Genomic DNA, 24755 nt, shown 5'->3' with positions numbered 1-24755 from the left:
GTGTTGCTGAACAGTGAAGATCGCGAACGAACAATGGCAAGTGTAAATAGAGATTTTGTATCAGAATTTATTGATATTTTAAAAAATGAGGTGGCAATTTGGCAAACGAAAAGAGATAAATATAAAAACAAAAGTGAGAAAAATAAAAGTTGGAATAACTTATTGACAAAATATAAAGAAATCGATAAAAGTGCTACATTAGAAATAAATTCCAAGAAATATTCCGCTTGCCTGTGGCACATGTTCACTGTGTGAAGAACTAACGCAAAATGGATTTGTGTGTCGTGTATGGGCGAAACGAATTCACACAGATCGAACGCACATGTGTGTCGTGTATGGGCCCTATAAGCAACGCTAATGCGCATTGCAATTTTATGGCGACAGACGGCAGACTTGTGCATTTTGACAGCTGATAGTGAAATTTGTTTATTTATTAAGAAAAGAAAAGTGAAATAAAAATGAATAAGACAAATGATTAATAGAAATTTTGGTATTTTTAAAATCAATATAAATTTTACGAAAAAATTCGTTTATTATTAACTACGTTAAAAGATAATAGAGTGAAATTAAAAGCAATAATTTATTGTAATGTGAAAAAAGTGTGCGAAAAGTTAAGAATAATGGAAAAATGGATTGGACTGTGCGTTGTTTATTTTCTGCCATCTAAATATATTAAAATTTGTTTTTGTTAATATACTTGCACATAATTTAATTAGCAATATAAAAATGCTAATTTTACAAAACTTGGCACGATTCCGATTACTTTGGCGGAATTTCCGTATAAATGGGGTATGTGCGGATAGGGGAGCTTCTCCAGAGGAGGAATATCCAAAAATAATGCAAGAATTACTAATATTTTTTAAAATATTCACGATTAAAAGTTCAAAAATTTGCACTAAGAAAACATGTTATTTCTCTATATTCCACAAATTTTTTTCACATTTTTTACTTTGTATATTTAAATACACACTCTAAGCTTTGAAATAAGCTTACACTTCACTTTTATTTTGCTATATTTTACATATTTATTATTTTAAAAATCATTTATTAATTTATTAATTTAAAAATCACTTAGCACACTCATCGTTGAAAAGGTTAGATTGTTTACAATTATGAGGAAAACGAGCCTTGCCACATCTTAAACAGTAAATATGTAGGATTTTTAACAATTTTTCTTTGTTTGTTTTATCGCATGATTCTTTTTTCTATATTAACTATAAAAAAAATTCTTTCTACATATGTATATGTGTAATACGTAATTTATGTGACTGAAGTACTTTCGCGAAGTACTCCTTTCTGCGTTGGCGGCCTTCGGCCGCGCTTTAAAAAAATAACCCTGGCCGAGCGAATACCCGGGGTGACTGAAGTACTATCGCGTAGTACTCCTTTCTGCGTTGGTGGCCTTCGGCCGCGCTCTAAAAAAATAACTCTGGCCGAGCGAATACCCGGTGTGACTGAAGTACTTTCGCGTAGTACTCCTTTCTGCGTTAAAAATAAAAAAATATATTGACTTTTTGTTATAAAGTGGTGAAAGTTATATTCTTTGGTTGTTATGCACTCATATTCAAACAAAATTTAAGTTTTCGTTATAAAATTGATAAATGTTGATTATTATTTCTGTCAGCGATTTTCATTTATTTTTTATGATACATTGGCTTGTATATTAGGTGACGATATATATATATATATTATATTATATTTAAAATATGAGTTTGAGTGCATAATAACCAAAATATATAACTACTTTATATCCAAAACTCAAATTTTGTTTCAATAGAGTGCATGATAACCTTCGGCCGCACTTTATATCCAATATTCAAACAAAATTTAAGTTTTCGTTATAAAATTTATACATTTTGGTTATTATATCTGTCAGCGATTTCAACTTATTTTTTATGATACATTGGTTTGTATTATATATTATTATATTTAAAATATGAGTTTTGGATATAAATTGGTTATATTTTACGGTTATCATGCACTCATACATATTGAAACATAATTTGAGTTTTCGTACTGTACTGTAACCTTACACTTTATTACGTAACATTATTATATAACGGGGCATCTCGACAGGATAAAACCTATGTCTTGCGAACTGTCAAATCTATTGCTATTGCCATTGCCAAATCTGTATGTGGGCATTTGTTATCATAAGATAATCATTTGCGCAAAGGCGTAGGGTAGGTAGGTTCGAGCTGATGTAGCGCATGCTTTGAGCTCTTGAAAAATTTATTTTATCATTTGTGAAGGTGGCATTTGGGTAGGTAGCTGATGTAGCGCATGTTTTGAGCCCTTGAACTGTTTAAATCTTTTATGTGGAAATTAAAAAATGGATAAAGATCGTTTTGTTTACAAATGTATTTCTGGGAAAAATAAGATAATAAGAAAAAGATCCTTTTTTACAAACGTATTTCTGGGAAAAATAAAAATTCATATTTTTGGACTACTATGTCATAATTGTGGCATACATTTTATATACCAATTAAAATAATAAATTTAAAATGAGCAATGATATTTTGATTTTCGCTAGTATAAGTTTATTAAATTTAAGATTTCGCTTATTCCCAAACCAATTTGCATAATTTTTCTGTAAATTAACAATATTAAACTAAATTATAATTTTTTGAAAAAATATTATTTTGAAAATGTATTTTATTTTTATAATATAACACAACCGTCTTAATACTCGCTCTTCTAATTTTCATATTACCGAAATGAAAATGTCGTAGGCATATGTGCAAATGGGATATGTTGCGTCTTCGAAATTTTCATAGAAATGAAAACTGCGCTGTCAAACTGCTGAAGTGACAGCTTATAGCTTACGATATATGGCATACGATATATTGTAAGATATAAGCAATGTGGAGTCTCCACAGGCAATAGGCACGGCAATACAGCTCGCAAGACATAGATTTTATCCTGTCGAGATGCCCCGTAATATTACTTATGCATATGTATATATAAGTTAGAACAGTGACGGTCACGTTACCTAGTGACATGCCGGTAACGCGTGCCGGTTTAATTGTCACTTTTTCCTATCACGTTCTTAAGGGCGAATCAAAAAAGCTCCCAAAACTTTTGTATTAATGTGATCTTGTATCACCTTCTCGCTCACATATTTTCTGCTGTAATAAAACTATATCCTTCTTTCTTACACTTTCATTAAATTTGGTATAATTCAACAAAACTGCTCACAGGAAAGCGAGACGGTGCATTCTACAATAGCCTAGTGGGTAAACCACTCGCTTGTCATTCCTTCAACCTATAGTTCGAAACTCAAATATATAAAGATTTTTTTTTTATAAAATATATTTTTTTTTATTAATTTTAATAAAAAAATGATTTTATTTAAATTTACATTAAATTCATTTCCTTCATCTTTTGACATTTTTTTTTAATAATTTAAAAATTATTTCTATAAATTCTTATATAGATACAAAAAATAATATATAAATATACTTCTATGCATTTTAACAATATATTGAATTACCATTTCCTTCCACAGCCAAATTGTTTCCTTTTTGTTTTGAGAAGCTTGCCTCTGGGTTGTAGCAACCAGAAATGTTGAATTTCTTCCGTTTAAATGTCAATTGTTCTACGATAACAAATGCGTAAAAATGAATTGAAAACTAAAATGACGATTTTACACGTACCTTTTACGGGAGTCGAAGAAGTTGTCGGGCATTCCTCCAAATAGGTGTCATCAAAAAGCGCTGGTGAATCCATCTGATTAAGAAATAAAAATTTGGCAGCATAAAAATTCATTTTAAATAACTTAACATAATGTAATAAAATACGACCGGGCTACAATAATTTACATCTTTTTCACAAATTTTCATAAATTTAGATGCACTAAGATTAAAAGCCTTTTTTCCCGGCTCATACATATATGCACTAAATATACATATATTTTTTCATATTGAATTAGTATTTGTTTTACTCATCCTTTTTCCAAATATTATCTTGAAGACACAAAATATTCACAAAAGTTAAAGAAGCACAATTATAATATCCGTAGGTTTAAATATTTATTTTAAATATAATAAATATGCACAAACACAAATCTGCACAATTCGCAACTATCGACGCGTTTGTAACCGAATTCTTTTTTTCTTCGAATTCAATTTGTCACAACGAACAAGCAAACGTCAAATTCACGGTATCATGCTGTACGCTTTCACATCCATCGTTTTCAACAAGCGGTGACCTCAGTATATACAGTAATAAACCTTTTCTTTGTTTACATACATATACTCACCTCTAGAAAATCTTAGGGTGTTGTGTTACACTTTTTTTGCTACTTTCATGGTAATCAGGGTGTTGTGTTAGCATTTAAACTACATATAAATTTTAAATTTTGATGACCGAGACTTTAAAAGATATTAAATAATGCAAGTGTTTACGTTATTTAAGTGATTATATTGAATTACTTTGCATATCTGTTCAATTTTATTGGGATATTAGTTGTTGTTTAATGTTAAATCAGTTGTTGTTTTTTTTGTGCAATTTTTAAACACGCTTCAAGTATTTCCAAATTTTTGTATGCAGTAGGATACAATCCTGGGTGGTAATTTGTCGTTTGACATATACAAATTGACAACTCGTTAGCCGTTATAGGAAAACATCAATTGGAAATTGAGTTTGAAAAGAAAGATATGTCGAAGTTTTTAATAAGAATACATATTAGTGTTAATAATAAAGTTTATATTAAAAATTGTAGAGCCTTTTTATTGCTGCGAAAATTCACAACCCGACGTTTTAAAATACTTTTTATAAGAATTAGAACATATTTTTCTTTAAGAATTTTTAATAGGCAGGCAGCCAGCCCTCATTTTCGTCACATAAAATTTTTGTGCATTTCACATAGGTAACTACCTCCCCCTTTTAAAAGTTAGCTTCTGTATTTTAATATATTTAATAGAGTCGTAGGATTTTGGATGCATCTATTGTGAGAGCTTAGAAATCTTTATTAATTATTAAATTATTTTGTGCAATATTTTTATTTAAATTTTTATGTAAATTATTAATTATGTTTATTTTAAGTTGAAAAGGTAAAAATAGGCCTACCGGGGAACCGAACACCTAAAAAAAGTCCGTAACGCGCTTTATTGCAAACCTCTGGGGTGGTGTGGAAAATGCAAAACTTAAATATTGAAAAATAAATTATCAAAAATAGTGTACGGATGAGAATTAGAACGATGTATTAAAAATTCAGCTTCAAATGCCTAAATATCTTCTTTCTAAATTAAAATTAATGGTAATAATATTTCAAAAACTTACGAATACAAACCGTTTTATGTTTTCTGTCTGTCAATTGAAAACAAATACATTCAGAAGAAAACTCACCACCAAGAGATTTAAAAACAGGGCTGCTTTTTATTAATAAGAACTCTCTACATAAAGAATATCTGACTATCAGTAAATGATATTTTTATGGGCGAAACATGACACACTATGGCGTTTAAATCAAATATTAGTCAATATATGTCATTAATAAATAATTTCCTTTTATATTAAGCAACAATACTTATAGTTTTTGTTATTTAATAGAATAAATTTGCTAAGTATTTACTGCCTCAATATATACAGCACTACGTTGCTACGTCTGAAAATCCAAGATGGTCGCTATTCACCCCTCAGAAAGCTACCACGAAAAGGTTATCTACTGTATATACTGTGGCGGTGACAGCTAAAAAATTTGTTTGTGTTATTGTTTTATTTTTGCTTAACATCTGTTGAGTGAGGAGCTTATAATATAAAACAAACAAAAGACACAATAGATTGACTTCTTACTCATTTCAAATATTTGTGAAGAAGTGTTAGTGACAAGTAAAAATTGTGTAAATGTATTGGAGTTTCGGTCACGCAAGTTTTGCTGGGTATATTGTTATATAATATTACTAATACATGTATATAATATTACTTATTTGCTTAATAAATTTAAAAAAGAATATATCCATAAGCATGAATAGAGGAATTTTTGCGAAAAAGAGGAATTTAAGCGAATTGCCTTGTCATCACATGGCAGCGCCCCATTTCTTCGTAATTTTTGGTAAACAAATAAGGTTCAAACGAGTGTAAAATGTTATTTTTAAAATAAAGATTTTTTAAATAAAAACCTTGCTAGAAGTGTAAAATGTGGAATTATTTAAAAGATTATAGTGTAATTTAATTAATTTGAAGAGAAAAGTGTGAATAAAGTGGGTTTAACGTGGTGAAATAGCTTCTTAAAATGTTCGAATTTTGCGAATTTTTGAAATTTAAGGTCGAATATCTCGTAAACTAAGCGTTTGCGGTACCTAGAACCCTATATATTTTTTAATCAGGAGGACTTCCTCTTTCCAACGGTACCTTCAAATCGCGGTGCCAAAGAAATCGGAATCGCGGTGCAAAAGAAAACTTCAACAACGCACTAATTTTGGCAGTTCGTTTTAGAGCTGCTCTTCTGGCATCCCGTCTTTTTTACTAACTGCTGGTTGACGCAACCCTGATTGTGTTTTGTTGCCAGCTCAGAAAAAAGATCAGGTTCCGCTGCCAGCTGACATGCGAGAGAGCAAGAAAAGAGATTCTGATCAATTTATCTATGCGGTCTTGCATAGGAGAGAAAAATTGCTTAGTGCAAACGTACACTAAAGAGAATATATATGCTGACGCGTTCGTTTTAATCTTGCCTAGTGTAAATGCCTTTGCGTGCTCCACAAATTATAAGGTTAAGGATATTAAAATATGCTTTATATAACTAAGAAAACTTAAAGTGTTGAAACTCTTGAAGTTATTGTAAGCATTACAAATTTGAATGAAGTTATTGAGTGTATAACCTATATTATTCTCCATGTGGTGGAATCATATAAACTTGGTAAAAGAGTGTAACAGAGACCCACACTTCTATGTATAATAATTCTGTAGAGTGAGTGATAAAACACAATTGTATATATAGTGCATTGAATGTAATCTTTTCAGATATTGCAGTATTGGAAGGATTCCATTTTTGCTATAATTATTTGCAACAAAGAAGATTTAATACCATTATTATATTGGAAAGTGGTTTGTAAACTTAGTCTACTGAACTTAGTGCCTTTTTAATGAGAGTCATTCATTTAATTACCTTTCATTTATTATAAAAAAGTACTTATATATACAAACTACCAAGTCCTTTAGAAATCAGAAGTTTTTATTTTGTAATCACTAATTAAATCAATACAAATTTTTTAAAAGGAATCGCTCTTCTCTTTTGTGTTAAGGTGGAAATAGTGGATGTTATTGGAGTACCTTAGCTTCATTTACTATCATACTTTTCAAGAAAAATAACTTTATCGGTAGACTTATACGAACAAACTCAAGGTATGTAAACGTTCTTATACTCTTGATAAAAAAAAATTTATAAATTATATACTCAAAGCGAACAAATATCTTTGAGTGTCTCTTTTCTTTATATTAAAAAACTGAAAAAATTTGTCTAAAGGAATTCGATTTCTGAAAAAAATCTTACCGATGTGTTTCCGAATATTTTCGTGTAGGTTTTAGTGAATATGTGAAAATTGGTACTTGCGCTGTTTAATATACACTAGATGTCATAAGTCTATGCTCATCTGCAAGATAATTGTCTACTTCGTGAATTATTGACCTGGGGTTTAGAAAAACATCCCCCGATTTCGAGGTTAAAGTGATTATGTCCGAATAAAAGAGGTTCTTAAGATTAAGAAAATACATATACTGGGGTGTTGTGGAATCTGATAGTTGTCGGAATCAGAATTGAAACCGATCAGAAAAAGCAGTAGGTGTCATGAATTCAGACATTATTGGTTTGATATTCGAAACAGAATTTGTATCGGTTTTGGGTGTCACGGAAACCAATTTTATCAGCAAGAAGATAATCGCTCACAGATTTGAAATGCAAGTTAAGAAATCAAGTTATTTTATTGTTACGAATTAATGTATCTTTATTTCTATAGGAGAAAACATAAGAATAAAAACCGTAATGTTTTAATTATTGAGTTTTGAAAAAAAAAATGCGGATATTTAAGGGAGGAGCCTGCTTTAGAGGCTTAGAAATCGATGGGTTGGGTTTGTTTCAGTATCTCATTTTCACTGCTTATTCCTCTTAAATGCGTGCACGGATTTTTTAAATTTATATAGCACGGATAGCCAATGAATTAAACTGTGGTTTAAATGTAAATTTATTGTTAAATGTTAATTTGTTTTTTTAGATATAAGTAATGGGGAAACTTTAGTATACGATCCCACGATTTCAGGGTTAAAAGTGGTATGGTTGGATAGGACTGATGCTCCAGATTAAGAAAATATATAATTGTTGCCGCCGCAAACTTATAGTTTCCGAGATATTTGCATTTAAAGTTGAAAATTTTGCAAATTTTCTCTTGCAATTTCTCGATTGCTAGTAATTTAATTCATATTATGCTTTTTTATGCACTTACACTTCACTACATTGTTTCTACATATTTTTTTTCCAGTAATTATTTAGTTATTTGCTTAAAATAAGCATTTTAGATTTTACACAACATTCATTCCATGCACAAAAAAAAAAAAAAAATTCCTTGTTGACAAATAATAAGTGTTGCCATAATTACACATTTATCAAACGAATAAAAATGAATATAAAAACTCAAACCAAGAGACAAATACCATCTGAAATAAATTTTCCATTGTAATAAAAAAAGTTTTAAGGCTTATATGTATATTTAATTGCATCTAATAATTTTACAAAAGGATCGTGATGATTATTTGCAATATTTTTTCTCCAAGTATATTCATAAATTAAATTAGAAAAATCTTCGCTATTATTGTAATTGTCCTTAATAAAAAAACGTTTAATTACTCGCCACTGGGACTCGATGCGTTGAGTATGCGTCCCGGCCTCGTCAACGAACGGATTATCGGGGTCGCTGTGATTAACGCGTCGGTGCTCATATCCGTGACTGGCTAGACAGTCATATGCCCTCCAGCAATCAGTACATATAATACTGCCTTTTGCCACGTGCTTCTCTATCAAAGGTATGAGCACCTCAGCAGACCTGACATTGCCGGGACATACCTCCAGCCTAATTTCGTCACTCCCATCCTCAACCATCCCAAGAACCCAGTGGCCCTCGACTCTCCGCCCTAAAATAAGAAAAGATATATTAATTACATAAAAAAATTATATTTTTATTATTACCTTTGTTGTATTTTCTCTTCCCAAATTTGCTTTCGTCTATTTGAACAGTTTTACTAGGGCCACCAATTTTACCTACCGCTACCTGATGGTCAACCTGGTATAATACTACAGCTTCGCGGCAGTAATTATACCAGTCACATATTGTAGCGCTAGATAAAACTGGTTCCCTGATAAAACTGTTTTTCCTCACTTTCGCATGTGACCAATGAGATGCATACGCATACATCAGATACAATACCTGCGGAAGTGGGATTTTGACGTTTTCGAACCAGGTATCGCTCGACCTTGCCAACGCACTTCGGTTCCGACAACCCCCTTTCCGGCATCGGAACACCCCAACACTGCTACTTTTTTTTAACGACAGCGTCATTGGCATTTTATGCGTACGGCAAATTTTGGCTTTTAAAATCAAACCTTGTTCTTTTCAAAGGAAATACATTTCTCTTTTGTGTCAAATGTTTGGAATATTTTTACAATACTCCACATTGACTTCACTTCCGCCGCTTTAAGCACATTGGTTCGCTTTATAACACCTCGGCTGTTTGACGCTCCGACACAATCTATTTAAATACCTTAAGTTATATTTTTTTCAGTTTAAAACTTATATTACTTACCTGATGAATTTGCACTCATTTTTTAAAATTCAACTTTTAATAATTATATATGTATTTATATACAGTTGCGAGAAAAATAATAGCAGTCCCTTGAAGGACATACTGTCTACCACTGTAGTTTTACTATTTTTAAGTGTTTTCATTTTTTCTTCTTTCCTAAAGCGTTTACTAACACTAGTATTCGCAGTTAGTCATGAATAACCGTAGATTGGCATCATATTTTGATATTTTAATTTCACTGACGCTAAGTGGTTTGTATGGCGAGCACATTAATAGCAGCGTTTAATTGTTCTCTGAATAAAATTGAAAATTTAATATATACGATTTTTAAAAGTAAGTAATATTATCATTTACAATATAATAAGAAATTAATTATTGTGTTCACGCAATATATTTATCTAAAGTGGGTCGTGGAAAACATTGCAGGACGGAGAAACGCAATTTGATAAAAAATCTGATAAGTGCAGGTAAAACTTATAAAGAAGTACAGAAATTACTATGTTGTTCTGCAAAAATGATTTCCAATGCTCTTAAATACCAAAAATCATCTGAAACACGTGGGCGTAAAAGGATTTTATCAGCATCCCTGGAGAAACGCATAGTAAGGACTAGCAGAGCCAATCCATCAAAGGCAGCTACACAAATTAAAGATGAGTTAAATCTGCCATGTGGAGTCCATACAGTCAGACGATGTTTAAGAGATAATAATTTGTATGCTCGGAGCCCCCGCAAAGTTCCTCTTTTGAAGAAAAATCACATTGACAAAAGACTAAAGTTTGCACACGATCACTTGTTGTGGCCACTCCAAAAGTGGCGAAATATTCTTTGGACCGATGAAAGCAAAATGGTTCTCTATGGTGGGAAAGGATCAAGGGAATATGTGAGACGTCCACCTAATAAAGAATATGATCCAAGGTATACTAGGAAAACCCTTAAACATGGTGGATCATCTATTATGGTATGGGCATGTTTTTCCTATCATGGTGTTGGTCCGATACGGCTCATTGAAAAAATAATGGATCAATACCTGTATGTGAATATTTTGCAAACTAACATGCTTCCTTATGCCGAAGACAGTATGCCACTGAAATGGATCATGCAACAAGACAATGATCCAAAACATACTAGTAAAGTGGCAAAAGAATGGTTTCGAGAGAATAGGATTGAGGTTATGGAGTGGCCAGCTCAATCGCCAGACCTCAATCCAATTGAGAACTTATGGACTGATCTAAAGAAAGCCGTTTGGGATGAAAAACCAACAAATAACAAGGATTTGTGAGAAGTAGTTCAAAAGGCATGGTATAACATTCCATTGGAAAGATGTCGTCGCCTTGTGGACTCCATGAAGGACAGATGTGTTGCAGTCATAAAAAATAATGGCAATGCAACTAAATATTAATGTGATCAATAAAATTAAATATCAATTACCATTTATTTTTGCCGTAATTACCTCTAAGTTATAATAAACTGAAATACTGCTATTTTTTTGCTCCATTAATTTATGTACTTGGTTCAAAAAAAAAATTTTAATAAATAAAATATCAACTTAACTTAAATTTATTGTGTGCAGAAACTTTTCTTTACGTTGTGGTAAAACCCCCTGTGAATACGAAGTACCAATTTTGTAATGTAAAATATGTACCAACAGTTTTCGAAACATGGGGTGGGCACTGCTATTAAAAATCTCGCAGCTGTATATTTTAAATTTTATACTCTTTAAATTTGTATCCTGAATATATGGCTGCATCCAATCGCGGAATTCAAATGAAGTAAATATGAAACATATTTCAAAACGGGAAAAAAGGAACGGTACCTTGTTTAGTTGTAACAATACCCGTTATAGAAAATGTAGTTTAAAAATGGGAAACGCGGAATTGATAAATGTGAAGATAATGACAAAACGGACAACAAAAAGAATGGTACCTTGTTTAGTTGTAACAATATCCGTTATAGAAAATGTAGTATAAAGAGGGAGATATACCCTATTTAACATAACTTTTAGATTACCTTTGTGCATTAGCAGCCTTCGGCCACGCTTAAAAAACCCTGGCCAATCCAACACCAGGGTAAACATTAGTCCATTCGCGTCCCACTTCTTTCTGCATTGGCGGCCTTCGGCCGCGCTTCAAAAAAATAACCCTGGCCTATCCAACACCGGGGTGTATCAGGTTTTTTTTAATTAAAACTCCTTTTCGCGTTGGCGGCCCTGGCCGATCCAACACCGGGATGTATCAGGTTTTTTTTAAGTAAAACTCAAAAAAATAACCCTGGCCGATCCAACACCGAGGTGTATCAAAAATCTTGATATATCAAGAAAAAGGGCAATGATTTATGTATTTGGGGTATAATCCTATTTTTTATTCATGTTTATTCGTTTGATAAATGTGTAATTATGGCAACACTTATTATCTGTCAACACGGAATACTTTTGTTATTGTGCATGAAATGAAAATTGTGTAGAATATGAAATGCTTATTTTAAGCAAATAACTAAATAATTACTGAAAAAAAAAAATATGTATCGGGTGATTTTTTAAGAGCTTGATAACTTTTTTTTAAAAAAAACGCATAAAATTTGCAAAATTCTTTATTTGAAACGTTAGATTGGTTCATGACATTTACTTTTTGAAGATAATTTCATTTAAATGTTGACCGCGGCTGCGTCTTAGGTGGTCCATTCGGAAAGTCCAATTTTGGGCAACTTTTTCGAGCATTTCGGCCGGAATAGCCCGAATTTCTTCGGAAATGTTGTCTTCCAAAGCTGGAATAGTTGCTGGCTTATTTCTGTAGACTTTAGACTTGACGTAGCCCCACAAAAAATAGTCTAAAGGCGTTAAATCGCATGATCTTGGTGGCCAACTTACGGGTCCATTTCTTGAGATGAATTGTTCTCCGAAGTTTTCCCTCAAAATGGCCATAGAATCGCGAGCTGTGTGGCATGTAGCGCCATCTTGTTGAAACCACATGTCAACCAAGTTCAGTTCTTCCATTTTTGGCAACAAAAAGTTTTTTAGCATCGAACGATAGCGATCGCCATTCACCGTAACGTTGCGTCCAACAGCATCTTTGAAAAAATACGGTCCAATGATTCCACCAGCGTACAAACCACACCAAACAGTGCATTTTTCGGGATGCATGGGCAGTTGGCCACCAAGATCATGCGATTTAACGCCTTTAGACTATTTTTTGTGGGGCTACGTCAAGTCTAAAGTCTACAGAAATAAGCCAGCAACTATTCCAGCTTTGGAAGACAACATTTCCGAAGAAATTCGGGCTATTCCGGCCGAAATGCTCGAAAAAGTTGCCCAAAATTGGACTTTCCGAATGGACCACCAAGACGCAGCCGCGGTCAACATTTAAATGAAATTATCTTCAAAAAGTAAATGTCATGAACCAATCTAACGTTTCAAATAAAGAACCGATGAGATTTTGCAAATTTTATGCGTTTTTTTTTTAAAAAAAGTTATCAAGCTCTTAAAAAATCACCCGATAGAAACAATGTAGTGAAGTGTAAGTGCATAAAAAGTGCATAATATGAATTAAATAATTACTAGCAATCGAGAAATTGCAAGATAAAATTTGCAAAATTTTCAACTTTAAATGCAAATATCTCGAAAACTATAAGCTTGCGGCGGCAACAATCATATATTTTCTTAATCTGGAGCATCAGCCCTATCCAACCATACCACTTTTAACCCTGAAATCGTGGGATCGTATACTAAAGTCGACCCTAAGTAAGCAAAAAACGCACATTTTCACATTTGCTCAAACAATGGCTCTCTTCTGTTGAAGTTTTTGTTGCACTGCTTGCAAAAAATTTAACCAATTTAACACACACGCATTCTTTAAAATATATTTAATTGAATTAATGATAAATTATGAATTTTAAGTTGCAATTTTATGTACAATTTAATAAATAAAAAAGCTTTCAATTACGTGTTATACTGTTCCTTGAAATGTAAGCAAAATTACCGAATATGAACTGTCAAACGACGAAGAAAATAAGCACAAAAGGAACACAGTAATAACCCAACGAATCAAAATGGTAGGTCTTATATATGTACATTTGTGTTACTTTACATAAGACTCGTTTCGGATCGAAGGATGAAAGTATTGACAAAATACGTCCATATAACGAAAATTTTCGCCTGCGGCGCTTGTTTCAATGTAATATATTATACTGAAAATCGCGCGATTTTTTTCCAAATTTTCGTTAAATGGACGTAATATATTGCTCACTTTTCAGGGTCTTGTATAAATGGTTGGTTGGGTTATCTTGGTATTACCGATACATATACAATTTTTAATTTTCAGTGTTTTTATTATTTCAATAAAGTGGATTTCCACTTTAATTCATTGAAATAATAAAAATACCAAACATAGAGTCACTCTATGCGTAAATATACTTAAATTTTATAATAATTAGTGAAAATTGTAGGGAAAAACTACGATTTTACACCATTTTCAGGAGGCTACCCTAGAGCCCCCCGTGGTCTTAGGGGGGGAAGGGTGCTTTATTCAAAAGCTCTATTCATTACCTTTCAAATGAGGGGGTAGCAAGCCCCCAGTCCCCTTCCCCAAAAAAACAAAACCTCTTCAAAATGGGATACTAAAGTAAAGTTTTGGGAGGGAAAGAAATAATTGATTAAAGCAAAATTTCTTGGGTTTATAGTTATATATTTAAACATCATCCGAAAATTTTTTGAATATGAATTCTTTGATATTCTGCCTTAGGGAAGCAGTTGCTCGATGCATCTCACATGTGCATTTGTCTGACGGCGGGCAGTATGCAGGTTGCAATTTCTATCGGAAACAAAAAATTCAAAGAGATTCAAATTTGTTAATAACTTATGTTCAAGATTTTAAATTTTATGTTGTTTAAACATATATATGTTCAAACTTAACTTTTCTTAGTTTTTTTTTTTAGTTTAAATAGAAGATAATTTAATGCCAAAGATAATAAACTTTGCCCCAAAAATCGTAAAAATGGAAAACCGAGAAATCGCGCGACAAAGTCTGCGCTTTCTGCTCATACATTTTAAAGCGATTTAAGCAAAAAAATATCAATTTTTTTTAAGATTCTAAAGCAGTTTCCTCCCTTTAAGAAGATTTAGAAAACGTAATAAACGTAACTTAAAGACAAATGCGTCTTTGTTCATTCGATATATGTTATCTCTTAAAATCTTTCTTTAATTCGGAACTTATTAAAAACTTTAATAGGACTGCTTCCAAATGTATTCATTTGCAAGTTTTGTCACATTAGTAAACAGCTGGTTCGAATATTGGTTTTGCGTATGTTCGAAAAGACGAAAATCTAATCAGATTCTGTGACACCATTGATAATCAGAATTGGTTTGCAATTCTGACATCTAAGCAATTCTGTCTTGGATTCCACAACACCCCTGATAAAGTGGTGATCAAAGAATCCAGAATCAAATATTTCTTTCCATATTCGGGTAAATTTTAGAATAGCATCCCCCGATTTCGTTGTTAAAATGGGTATGTAAGGATAGAGAAGGTCCTCCAGATCAAGAAAATATATACATATACATATATCGGGTGATTTTTTAAGAGCTTGATAACTTTTTTTAAAAAAAAACGCATAAAATTTGCAAAATCTCATCGGTTCTTTATTTGAAACGTTAGATTGGTTCATGACATTTACTTTTTGAAGATAATTTCATTTAAATGTTGACTCATGTGGTTTCAACAAGATGGCGCTACATGCCACACAGCTCGCGATTCTATGGCCATTTTGAGGGAAAACTTCGGAGAACAATTCATCTCAAGAAATGGACCCGTAAGTTGGCCACCAAGATCATGCGATTTAACGCCTTTAGACTATTTTTTGTGGGGCTACGTCAAGTCTAAAGTCTACAGAAATAAGCCAGCAACTATTCCAGCTTTGGAAGACAACATTTCCGAAGAAATTCGGGCTATTCCGGCCGAAATGCTCGAAAAAGTTGCCCAAAATTGGACTTTCCGAATGGACCACCTAAGACGCAGCCGCGGTCAACATTTAAATGAAATTATCTTCAAAAAGTAAATGTCATGAACCAATCTAACGTTTCAAATAAAGAACCGATGAGATTTTGCAAATTTTATGCGTTTTTTCTTTAAAAAAAGTTATCAAGCTCTTAAAAAATCACCCGATATATAGTTACCGCTGCCTTATGATTTTTGAGATATTTGCGTTTAAAGTTTAAAAATTCAACTATTTAAAACGTGTGTTTCTCCGATTTATAATTAATTTTACACTTATCTTTTCAACTTCTGTATCCATTAACACTTCACTTATTCGTTTCTAACTATTTATTTTATATTAAATAGTGTAAAAATAACTTTAATTTCATATTAAACTGATACTTTGACAGTATCTGAATCTCCAAATTGAGATCCCTTATTCCGGGATCCCCGGGATCGGCATGGCTTAAGGCCTCGCGCTCATTAGCTAAAACGGCTACTTCGGCTGGGAAATTGGGGCGGATTTCCGCTATTCTTCCAGCCGGGATGAAGCGAGTGGTAGCTGCTGCGATCACCTTGCGGAATTGACGTTCGCCAACGCATACGTCCGTAGGAATAGGTAGAGCGTTGAAGGTGCTCTCAGTAAATTCTGTGAAGCCGACCCAATTAGCTTTGTTAAAGTTAATGTAGGTGCGGTTGTCCACAGAAACAAAATCAGGAGGCTTCTCGATCGAGATAATTATGGGCAGATGATCTGATGCAAGAGTTAGCATAGGTCGCCAGGTTATGCTATTTATCAGACCACCGCTAGCAATGGTAATATCCGGCGAGCTATTACAGGTGCCCAAAAGTCTGGTGGGGGCTTCGTCATTCATTGTGCAAAATGTCGAATCGTCAATCTGTTCCGCCAGTTTCATCCCCTACGGTCATTTGACAGGCAGGAATGCCAAAGATCATGGTGCGCGCCTAGTACCAAACGGTTTTCACCACGAAGTAGCGCACCTATATTCGGGTGATATCCTGTTGGGCAACATGTAACTGGGGGGATGTATATATTAAATATTTCTAGCTCGACATCGCCTGACCGGATAGCTATACCCTGTCATTCTAGGGTAGTATCCCTGGGGTCGATGTTTTCGTCGATTAGACGATACTGCACGGTGTTGTGCAATATGAAGGCTAGGCCACCACCATTATCTCGCTAGCGATCTTTACGTAATACGTTGAAACCGGCACAACTCAGAAGATCTGAGCGGCTGTTTAGCTTGGTTTCTTGGACCGCAGCTATCGATACACGTTCCCGATTCATAAGTGCAACTATCTCCTCGTCAGAGGGGGAGCTATGTTGCCTGTTTGAGCTCCTGGGGACCGTAGAGGTCCTCTGTTGGCCACTCGGATTGAGTGGCGGCGCGGCGCGCGAACTATGTGCGGATTGCACAGCCGTAGAGACTTGGGTCGCAGTATTGCGCAGGCAACATGGGGCCACGTAACGCGTGGTCCACTCCCTATGAGTCTTAAGGCCTGAGCAGGTCTTAAGATGGCTCCATCCATTGCATGTGTTACACCTGACCGAGGTGGAGTTTGGATGGAGCCGTTTTGCGCATACGCAGCAGAAAAATTCCTCCGGGCCCGGGTTGGACTCAATGCCAGCGCGAGTCAGGAGGATACGGAGCAACCCTGCTGCAAGGCATTGCTCCAGTGACGACAAAGACAAATTAACACTTACCGATCCAAACGGTGTTAGATCGCCGAAAGAACGGCCCTTGGTCGGATGAAATCCGAGTCAATTCCGGTGCGTAGAACCAGCTGTCGTGGGAATTGCAGAACCGGCTATCGTGGCATGACAAAAGACAAGATATTCTTTCTTTATTTTTGAGATGGCCGCCTTAGACACTTTATAACCCAACGTCAATCGATTTCAATCAATACCTTCATCGATTTTTTTTTAATCTGAGCTTTCTGATGCAAATTGAATATGATTTGAAATGAAGTTTTCTGCTTTAGTGACATTTTGTAACACACTAACTATAAACCACTCACAAGTTCAAACGTTCATAATACACTACACGACACCGACAATATTTTTTTACATAGAAATTCGGGGCATACATAACTATTGTTTTTCTTGCTAAACAAACGGTTGGGTTTAAAATAAGACAAGCTCAATAAAGTTAACCACGCTGGTCGTATAAGTCCCGACCTGTCTTCTAACGGATAATATTGTGTCCGTCTTAACAAAGCCTTGTGCAGTATAGCTGCCTCAGGGAGCGAGGAGACGCTGACACAGAATTTTCCTCTTCTTGACTTCGTGCATCTAATCTCCTTGTTGTAGGTTGTTAGGTGTTGCCGGTGCGCTGGTCTTTATTGAACACCGATTGCTTAAGTACCGTTTATTAGTTCACCAGGAACAGGTTTGTTTTCTGGTGGACAAACGCACCAATCGATCATACTGGTTTGTCGCAGTCAGCCTGCTCTCTAGTCTTGCCACGGTAAGGTGTTACAGTACGTACATATTTTACAAAATAACCAAAGAGAACAAATAATACCCCTATGTCAGGAAATAAATAACACATTATTTGTTTTTCACATTGAATTCCGTTCGGCATTGGCGGCCTTCGGCCGCGTTTCAAAAAAAATAACGCTGATCGGACCAACACCTGGGCGTGTCAGTTGAACTCCTTTTTCGCTTCACGAAAAATAACCCTGGCCGATCAAAATTCGGGATTTATCAATATAATGTAAATTCTAAAAGATTTTACATTACTCGTCACACGATAATGAATTTTGTATCGACAATATAATATTTATTTTTTAATTGTTTTTATTCGACTACAAAAAATGGTAACACTAATTTTTTGGTTGTTTGCAACCATTTTTTTTATTGTAAGAATAAAAGGATTTCAACGAAAGTAAAATATGGAGTTAAAGTTATTTTTGCACTATTTAATACAATACAAATTTGTAGAACCGAATTAGTGAAGTGTTAGTGGATATAAAAGTTAAAAATATTAGTGTAAAATGCGTTATAAATCTGAGAAGAACGCATTGAATTTTTGATCTTTAAATGCAAATATATCAAAAACCATAAGCCAGCGGCAACTATATATACCGAGGATTTAGATTGATAGATGAGGAATGCACCGCGACCTTAGGTCTATTGTGCCCTCTCCTAATTCACAAAGACTCACTTAGCCCTAGCACATTGATGAAGTCCAATATTATACCGGGTGCTAGTGAGGCGTTGCGATCCCTATCCGGAAACGTGGATCCAAGGGCCTTAATACTGCATCTACAGACTGCTGTGCAGTCGATCAGCAGGTGTTCCGGTGTTTCAATCCGTTCGCAGGCTCGTTGCTCAAGGTGATGTCCAGCACCTCTCTCCTGCTTATAGTTATGAATGTGGGTTGAGACCCCACATTCTCTATAGCTAAGTTACTACATAATATGTACTCTAAAAGAGAGTCACCTCTTGCGTTGCAGTTTGTACTGCCCCATTCCAAGTGGTGGGGGTTCGCGTCGCAGCCAATGATTAGAGGAAGCCTGTACCTTCTGCAGTACACCACCAGTCTTTCCACCACCTCCGGGGGTGCCGTGGATGCCTCCTCTGGGAAATAGGCTGAAGCCAAAACGAAGTATTTGCCTTCGAAGTCCCTGGACTGGAGCCACCAGATCCTGCGTCAGGAACTCTGAAATGCAGAAGAATTCAATATTATTTCTGACCGCTATGCAAGTTCTAGGTCTCTCGTTAGAGAGATCCCAGATTACCTTATAGAACTCCGTTTTGAGGCCTTTAACCTCTCCTCTATAAACCAAAGGCTCTAGGATCAGCAGGATGCTTAGTTTATCCGCTGTGAACCTGCTCGTTATGACAGCTGAAGCTGCCGCCGCGTGATGCAGGTTCACCTGTGCGACTTCCGTGTTGACGGCCACTATAATAGTGGTTCTATGAGGGGCAGATTCTCATCCCCGCCGTCAATTGCGCTGCCATCCAGTGGGTCTCCTAGCCCATCGAGGAGTTCCTGCGTGGAGGGTAGCCCTGCTCCCTGGCCACAGGACCTCTCATCGGGGACGTCGGAGGTCGCAACAGGCGTAGCCTGCCCAGCCCTGCTCTCGCTGCGTTGATTCGCAACCTCATCCACCTGCATTCTTTCTACCTCCGGGGCCGCCACAGTCGGTGCCTGTTTTGCGGTACTCCTGCCTTGTTGAGTACCAGCGACGTACGATGTACGAGTCGTCGTCTATGTACAAGTACAGTCTCCAACCTTTCATATCACCTTTTTCCTCCACCTTGCTGCTGACGACGCGTTAGGCTGAGATACTGAGGCCCAAGTTCTGATTCTTCACCAGACCTAGGGCGAACTCATAGGACTTGTCGCCGCATTGGGGGAGGAACATTGTCATGCTGTGCATGATTGGCAAGTCCTCCACCCTTCTCGCACAGAGGACGGGACCTTTCCAGCTTTGGGGTGAACTCCCGCAGCCAGTTGGCGGACGTCTCGTCCTTGCAGTCCCCCTGTACCATGCTTCCTTTAAACTCCACCCCAAGGAAAGACGCCACGTATTCATTCCCTCTGAATACCTCTTCCATGAGGAGGTCCTTTAAAAGCATCCGCATATCTGCGGCGCCCCTCTTCCACCCGGTGGGAAGCCGGTGCGGATGGTTGGCCTCCGGCTGTCCTTGTGCTGCTGCGCCTCATCCTTTTGGATGACACTGCTCTTCCGTCACCTCGCATTGCGGTCAAGGTTGCACTGACAGGGCCACGGTTACTAGTGCCGCTGCCTTGCGCGCGAGCTGGCACGGTCCTGCCACGCTCCTTTGCCGGGGATACACTGTTCCCTCTACCTCGGGAGTCTTGCCCGATGTGACTCCACCGAGTCCGAGCCACTAAGCCGTCTGAGGGGGGTCTTGGCGGCTCTCGTAGCTGCCTCAGCGGCCACAGGCATTTTCGACAGGCGAGCGCCGCTGCATAAGGGCATGTCGTCGTCATCATCCCTGGCATGCTCAAACAACGCCCTCTCCTCTTGCGAGAGAGCGTCAAGGAAGCTAAACTTCCGCCTAGCTCCTTGACCCACCTTGCCTGCCGCTGCGCCGATTTCCTTTTCTTTGCCGTTGTCCTCGGTTGTTTGGTGTTGTTGTTGTTGTAGGTTTTTGTTGAGTGTTCATCCTGTTCTTACGACCTTTGGCTCAACGCGGTGAGCTGTCGGGTCTATTATTCTAATGGAGAACTAGGGGGTCCGCCACGCCAAAGCCCCTTGACGCGGTAAGGCCACAGTTACTCCCCAATTCAGCCCGGTGTTGGGGAGGCTCCGTTAGAATACAGCCGAATTTACCTCCTGGCTGCAAATCATCCAATGGGCACGGGTGTCGCATAACACCCTGGATTAGGAGGTGTTAGCTCTTGGTTGACGCACGTATGTGGCATCCGGCATCCTGCCTGGGCAGTGCCTATCAGCACCACCCACACCGGTTGGGGGGTGCCGAGTATGCCTTGCGCTTAAGCCTCTGCACTGCGGCAAGGTGCCTACCATTCGCAGATTCAACTCCATATTTGCCGTATTTTGCTAAGAATAAAAGTTAATAAAAAAAGGGTTATACCGTCTAAGTAAAATTCATTATGAAATGTGATGAAACGAAAGAAGGAATTCTACACGAAATAACTGATAACACCTCGGTGGTGGTCCGACCAGGATTATTTCTTCAAGCGCGGTCGAAGGCCGCTGTCGAAGGAGTTATACGCGAAAAAAACTGATAACACCGCTGTGTTGGGCTTTTTCGTTATTGTAAAGTAAATAGATTTGAAAAATAAATTAAATATTGAACTAAAACTATTTATGCACTATATAATGTAAAATAAATGTGTACAAACGAATTAGTCAAGTACTAGTGGATATAAAAGAGCAAAATATAAGTGTAATATTATATTAATTTTAAATCGCAAAAATACCTAAATCAAATAGTAGTAATTTTAAACTTTAAACGCAAATATTTCGAAAACTATTGGTTTCCTGCGGCTATAACTATATATATTCTTAATCTGGAGAATATCCTCTATCCGACCATACCCATATAATTCCCAAAATCCTGGGATGGTATTCTAAAGCCGACCAATTCATTTTATACTGTTATAGAATACAAAGAATTAACCTTTTAAAGAAACCCAAACACTTGTTATTTATTAAAAACATTTATGATACTGTATATAAAAAATGTGACATTTATGTCTACTTTAAATTTGAAAATTCCGAAATTGCAAAATTTCAACAAGTTATTTCACTACATTTGACCTTTTTGCAGTTTTTTTAATTAAGGGGTCAGTATGGTAATCGTTTTTGCAATTTTTTTTTTGTTTGCATTTTCTGTACCCTTATACCCTTAGAACTAATGTAGAAACCCACTTTACCATTGGAAGGTTTCGAAAAAAGCCCAAAAATATTAATACCGCTCGACGTTCGGAGCGCTCGGAGTGCACATCTGGCACTTTAAACGCGTTTTTCTCAAAACAAACTCTTTTAAACTGGCGAACATGATTCCTGTCGAACTACTCAAGCGATTTGCTTAATTTTTTTTAATGTTCACAAAACGCCTGGCTATCGTCCCTAATAATTAATTATAATTTATTGACAATGTTATGACAAAATGTATGTAAAACAACATGGGGAAAAATTACAAAAAAAAACAAACGTTAATTATTTTTTTATTTATCAACATGTTTTCATGATTCTAGTAGGGAAGATAACCATTCACGTTCTTTTTAAGAATAAATTTAATAAACAAATAAGTAATATATAATAATATTACGTAATGAAATAATAAAATACTTATGTTATCCCGGGTATTGGCTGGACCGGGGTTATTTTATTAGAGCGCTGCCGAAGGCCACCAACGCAGAAAAGAGTACTTCACATACTCAATTGTCGCATGAAAAAAGTAAGAAAGATTTTTTATAGTTAATGAAGAAAAAAGAATCACGCGAAAGTGCAAACAAATAAAACTTTCAAAAACCTTCATATTTGATTTTTAAGATGTGGCAACGCTCGTTTTCCTCATAATTGTAAACACTCTAACCTTTTCAGCTTTGCTAAGCAATTTTGTAATTAAAAACAAAGTAAAAGTGAAATGTGAGCTTAAAGGGTTTGTCCGGAAAGTAATAGGACTGAGGCGATTTAAAAAAAAATTAGGAATCAATCGTTACAATTCTTTAAACACTTTCAAAATAGGCTCCTTCTGCGTCGATGCAGCGCTGCCAGCGCGAGTTCCAAGGAATTCTTAGATTCTGGATCCACTGTCGTCTCAAAATGCTTGCCTTTCATCGGCCTTTTCAGGCAAGGAAATAAAAACGGTCCGAGGCTGTTCACAAGAAAGGCCGTGTGAACCGGGGCGTTTTCGTGGTGCAACTTCCAATCGCCTGCGATGTCGGTTTCGATTGACCCTTCGTTTGAGTCTCTTGAGGACTTCCACGTCAAACTTGGCTTGTCCAGGTGGAACAAATTCATGTTGGACGATGCCTTTGATGTCTAAAAAGACAATGAGCATCGTTTTCACTTAGGGTTTGCTCATTCTTCCCTTTTTTGGGCGAAGAGACGCCGGCTTATGCCACTCGGAAGATTGCCTCGTTGTCTCGGGATCATACTCAAAGATCCGTGACTCGTCTCCTGTGATTACGTTATTTAAAAATTGGGGGTCACTTTCCACTCGCCGTTCTAACGAAAGCTGCATTTTCAGCTTGCACCACTCACAGAAACACGTCACGCGAAAACGTTTGCCCTGACTCGCCAGGTGCTCGGAGCCGCGCGTTCGCCAGCTAGGAACGCCCTCTTTTACACATTGTGAAATATCATGTTTTACTTATACAATTCTTTTAATTTTTAAACGCGAATATTTTGAGAAGTATAAGTTTTAGCAATATTACATATTCCTCCTCTAGAGAAGCTCTGCTATCAACACAGATGTACATAAGTACCCCATTTATACCGAAATTCGTTATATGTCTGGGTATGTGCTGATGGGGGGAACTTCTCCAGAGGAAGAATATGCAAAAATAATGATGCTAACACTTATGTTTTTTAAAATATTCGCTATTAAAAATTCAAAAATGTGTATTAATAAGACATGATATTACTCAATAATTTTTGTATTATTTTGTTTGACATTTTTCATTTCGTACACTCGTGGCCACGCAAAACTTACCATTATACTTTCATAAATTTTTTTTTCGAACTTTTTTGTTCTTTCGGGATTTTCTTCAATTTTATTTTGACTAAACGTCGTGTTTCAATTAAAGAAACATTAAAGTAAACATCAATTTCATTTATAAAGTAAACGAAAGTAAATTAAAACAAATTAAAAATATCAGTTCTTCATCGCATGCCAGTTTCTTACATTTCGCGCTCATTTTGTTTGTTTTAAAATTTTAATATTTTTAATAAATAACATGTTATTAATTTATTTCTAAACAAAAATTTCAATATTTCAAAGTACCTTATAAAGTGTTGTCAAATATGCACAACACTTTAAAATTTTAAGTGGTAAGTGGCAAATAACTGCAGCAATATTGCGACAGTGTTGCTTTTCTGCAGATACTCAGCTGATACTTATATTGCAACATTTTTGCGTCGAATATGATGCCTTGCGATACTGCCGCAGTGATTGAGACTCGAACATACCCATACACTTTAAGCATTGAAATATACACATTAAATATTGGAATAAGTTCACATTTCACTTTTATTTTGTTATTGTTTAGCTAATTTATTAATTAAAAAATCACTTCGCACACTCATGTCTGAAAAGGTTAGAGTATTTACAATTATGGTAAAAACCAGCTTTGCCACATCTTAAAAACCAAGTATGAAGGATTTTTCAACGACAGTGTTCTCTTTGTTTGCACTTTCGTGTGATTTTTTTCTTTATTATCTATAAAAATAATTATTTCCAACATTTTTCAAGCTATAACTGAAGTACTTTCGCGTAGTACTTTTTTCTGCGTTGGCGATCTTCGG

The 24755-nt window shown here is 35.8% G+C and overlaps 1 protein-coding gene, 1 long non-coding RNA gene and 1 pseudogene across 7 annotated transcripts in view; 1 reads left to right on the top strand and 2 right to left on the bottom strand.

Moving 5' to 3' along the window:
* Nucleotides 1-3391: 3391 nt before the first annotated feature.
* LOC126764351 (uncharacterized) lies at nucleotides 3392-7552 on the bottom strand. The gene is made up of 3 exons (XR_007667964.1): nucleotides 7493-7552; nucleotides 3657-3729; nucleotides 3392-3598 (listed from the first exon to the last, which is right to left on the bottom strand). It is a non-coding gene; the product is annotated as an uncharacterized LOC126764351 (long non-coding RNA).
* LOC126764106 (casein kinase II subunit alpha) overlaps nucleotides 6631-24755 on the top strand; it is a 42802-nt gene continuing 24677 nt past the window's right edge. The window contains exons 1-3 of one of the 6 annotated variants that reach the window (XR_007667818.1): nucleotides 6631-6910; nucleotides 6964-7047; nucleotides 7219-7316. The gene's annotated coding sequence lies outside the window, so the exon portion shown is untranslated. Of the gene's footprint in view, nucleotides 6911-6963; nucleotides 7048-7218; nucleotides 7345-24755 lie in introns of those variants that run through there. The other 5 variants (XR_007667819.1, XM_050481899.1, XM_050481898.1 and 2 more) reach the window with 5 other exon arrangements.
* On the bottom strand, nucleotides 8567-11889 carry LOC126764126 (uncharacterized; annotated as a pseudogene).

This window comes from Bactrocera neohumeralis, unplaced genomic scaffold (assembly GCF_024586455.1).
Source record: "Bactrocera neohumeralis isolate Rockhampton unplaced genomic scaffold, APGP_CSIRO_Bneo_wtdbg2-racon-allhic-juicebox.fasta_v2 cluster09, whole genome shotgun sequence".
NCBI classification, from domain to species: domain Eukaryota; kingdom Metazoa; phylum Arthropoda; class Insecta; order Diptera; family Tephritidae; genus Bactrocera; species Bactrocera neohumeralis.
This window is presented reverse-complemented; position numbering and strand designations above follow the sequence as displayed.